This window comes from Elephantulus edwardii, unplaced genomic scaffold (genome assembly GCF_000299155.1).
Source record: "Elephantulus edwardii isolate Elephantulus edwardi_28Jun2011 unplaced genomic scaffold, EleEdw1.0 scaffold00240, whole genome shotgun sequence".
NCBI classification, from domain to species: Eukaryota; Metazoa; Chordata; class Mammalia; order Macroscelidea; family Macroscelididae; genus Elephantulus; species Elephantulus edwardii.
The window spans coordinates 45,521-49,843 of NW_006399990.1; positions in this window are offsets into that span (position 1 = coordinate 45,521).

Sequence of the window (4,323 nt, forward strand, 5' to 3'; positions counted from 1 at the left end):
AAAAAACCATAAACGCTATTGCAGAAAATTTTGTTCCATGCTCTTTAAATTGATTCTAGTTAATAATAATATTCTAAGTGTTTATTTTATGGTGGGCTCTGTGCCAAAGTATCTGCACTGTATTGAATTCCTTAATGGTCAAAGAGGTGTATAATATTGAATTTTCTTTATTAAAGAAAGGGCCTATTGGAGATCCTATGTATTTCAGAATAGAATTATGCCCACTAGGATTTCCAATGGATGATTTTTCAAAAGCAGATTGTGAAATTATTCTTTTAATCTCTTTATGGATACATTCAACCTTGAAATTTTCTGTTAATAGCAGTGCACCTCTGTGCAGATGTTAACTGCTTGTGCTACAGAGGAATTCCAAACCCAGAATTATCCCTTTATTACGGAAAATTTGTGAAGTAATAAGTATATTAAACATTTGTAACTTTTAGGCATATCATATGCGCATCCACAAAATGCATTCAGGAATTGTTTGTTATTCTGATAACTATCCTCTAAACCATTTCTATTTTAGTACTAATTTATTGTCTGTGGTAAATTTTAAAATACACTGACTCTCCTAAGGAAAAAAAAAAACACCCAGAACTATTCATTAAGAAAAGCAATTCAGAGGTAATTATGACTATAGTATCAAAGGGAAAATTAAGATTTATATAACTGAATTTTCTAAAGTTTTCTCAAATAGCTGAGAGTGGCATTATCTGTTGAATCTAACTTAGTTGAGTCTTCACGTCAGTGAAGAGTTTAACAGACCAACTTCCCTACTGTTTTGTATTGTCACTGAATCAAAACCTACTCATAACTAACCTTGTGTTTGGTTTCAAGGTTATTAATCACACAGGAAAACAGTGCCCATCTTTTCCCTCGCAGTAGCTGGTGACGTCTAACTTCTAAAGAGATACAATTTTGGGAATGTAGTATAACTATCTATGGACTATGCCACCAGAACTTCTTTGGCTTTTTACACTTGCCTCTAATATTTACCAGCAGTATCTTCCATTGTTCCTGGAGATCAGTAAATTTATGTGGTCTAGAAGGTGTCTACAAATTTGAGTATTCTGTGAATATCTCTGAAAAACAACTAAAAATTATTAGAACATAATTGTGATCTAAGTAGTCTCAGAAAGAAAAAAAAGTCTATTTTTTTTTCATCTGAAAGCCAGATATCCTCAATTTTAAAAAAAAAATAATCCCATTGAGATTAGACAGTCTACAGATGATTCAGTGTGGTATTTTCACCACAAAGAGTGAATATGGTGGAAGAAATACAATTTGGAACTATATAATTCTGTAGAACCATGGAATAAAAACACTGAACCTCACAAATGTGCTCTGACATATGCAAAGCCACACTTGGAGCTCCAAAAATGTGTCAAACTCTCTTGCTAGATATAGTGTGAGAACAACTGGGATTAAAGAATTGCATACCACAGAATCTTGGAGTTGGAAGAGACTTCCAATTTCAACTATTCCTTCTAATACAATTAGCATGTGATGATCTAGCTTCTACTTGAATCTCTCTAAAGAGATAAAGAACGTTAAGTCCTCAGTAGGTTTATCACTATTTGGGGAATACTCATTCTTGAAAAGTCACCTGCTTATAATTTCTATTTTCAGACCTTAATTAACTCTCCAAAGTCTCTCACAGTGAATAAGTCAAATATACACACTCATTAAGTATTTCAGACATTTCAATCTAGTCACCTAGTGTTCAGGAGTTTGAATCCACCACTAGGCCAATTGGCAGCACCATGATAGATGGAGAAGCAATTAAGGTTGTTAACAATTACAGTTTACTTGGCTCCACAATCAGCACTCTTAACATCAGTAGTGAGGAAATCAAAAGATGAACTGCATTGGCAAAAACTGCTGTCAGGGACCCTGCTAGAGTACTGAAAAGCAACATCACTTTAGAGACCAAGGTCCATGGTTTTCTCAATTATTTGTTATGCTTCAGAGAGTTGGACAACGACCACGGATGACAGAAAAATCAATTCCTTTAAGTTCTGGTGCTGGAGAAGATCTTTGAGCATATCATGTACTACCAAGAAAACAAATATCTGTCTTGGAGAGGTTTAAACCAAGTGATTCCTTGGAGGCTGTGACTTTGAAGCTCTGCCTCACATACTTTGAGCACGTGGCAAGAAGACACTGGTCCTTCAGAAGGTTGGACATATGGTTCAGGAGAGGAAGACCCTGGACTAGATGGATTGATACTGTGACTGGAGCAATAGGGGTTGGTGTGTCAGAATTAGAAACTGGCTCAGGACAGGGCAGGATTCAGAACTACTATAATAACATCACTACATCACTATGGTTTGCAGGTAACTCAAGGCACATAACAACAACAACAAAAACAACAACAGTGGCTCTAAAGAAGAAAGATGACCAATCTTCTCTCCTATGATTACTTGCCTCTAAAAACCCATTGGAGGATCAACTATGAGTTTATCCCTACTTCAACAGTACACAACAGCAACAATAACATTGTCCTCTGTAATCTTTTCTTCTTCAAGTTAAATAGTTATTATGCTATCAGCTATTTCTCATAGTACAAGATTCTAATTCTCTTTCATGTATGTCCATCGCTTTAAAAAAATTAAATAGGTAACACTATGTTAACTACTACCTTCGTGAATGGAGCAGGATGGGAACAGAAAACTGTGACCAGATAAATCAAATGGAAAGGAGAGTAATTTTCACCTAGTTGTCTGCTCTGTAATTTTTAATGTCTAGAACTCATTTGTTCAATAAGCTTATTTGTAAGTCACTAACATTGCTCGGATTACACTTCAAACTAACATATAATTAGCTATGTTATGACTGCTTCATTTTTTTGTATTGGATTTCTCAATTTCTCTTTCATTTACTTCTTTGACAAATGATATCTTCCCTTTGAAAAGATTCCTTTTGACACATGGAATCAATCTGAGACAATGATTGGGGGGAAAACAGATACCATTTTCGACAAAAATTTATTGGTGTTCATGTCATATAGATTCTTTTCTCCTTGTTCTGAAGTAGTTTACCATGATGCCCTAACTTTGTTAAAAAAATTCAGGAATAGACTAAACCATTCACTCAGTCAAGACACATTATTGATTGTCTGCTTAGTATAAAGCATTGCATGATACGAAAGAAAGCAATGGCATAAGATAGACATAATCAGAGAGTCCAATTTAGACTTTTAATTTTTAATTAATGCATAAAATTAAAACAATACTTAATTGCATATTTCCTGCTTGCTAGCACTATTTTGAGCCTTTTCATACCTTATATAATATGATCCTCCTAAAATTATATGAATTTTTTATACTTATCTAATTTTAAGAAGCCTAGTAGCATGTTCTACTGTTATTTAGTCAAAATGTTATCAGTTCAAATCCACCAACCACTCAGTAGCAAAACAATGGACAGTGCCTAAACCATAAAAATGTTTAGCTTTGGAAACTTAGTAGAGGGTCACTAACAATTCAAGAGCTATTGACTTGGGGTTTTATTTACATTTCAATTTTACAGCTTAAAAAAACTAGTCGAGTATATTTTAAACATGCCTCATTATCAAAGACAATAAAAACATAATATTCTTACTTTTTAGTAAATTTAAAATTTGAATATGTTAATACCAAATAGCAAAATCTCCCAAATAAGTGCAATAAATTGGTGGCATTATTGGGAATATCTTTTATTGTGCTTATCACTGTATCAGTTTAAATAGTTTAAATTAGTTGAACACACTTTAAGTAAAAATTAGATCTTATATCAGGAAAATTTAGTTTGTTCTACCTAGAGAACTGTTACACATTCATGGACAGTAGTATTAAATAACATTTCAGGTAGTTATACACCACTGATTTGAAATTATATAGGATAGAGTTAGAATTTCATTGAACAAATACTGCATCACTTAATAAAACATTCATTATGTTTAGAGGTATTAACAAGTAAAACCATGTGGAACAAAATTATAGTTGTTGTTGTTATTGTTGTTATTAGGTGCTTAGCTAGTAATCAGACAGACATAGCCTGAATCAGACGCATCTTAGTCTGTAAGCTGACATTACTACTCTTCAATAATTTTGAAATATCCCTAACTGCAGATTTTCTGAGTCCATTATGTCTCATTTTCTGATACCAAGCGTGTTAATTAATAATCCAAGCAAGATGAAGCTGATGACAGTTTCAGTCTCCTCTCCATCCATCATGATGTTGCCTATTGGTCCAGTGGTAAGAATCACTGTTTTCCTGGCATTGAAATGCAATCCATACTGAAGGCTGCATTCCTTGATCTTCTGCAACAAGTGTTTCAAG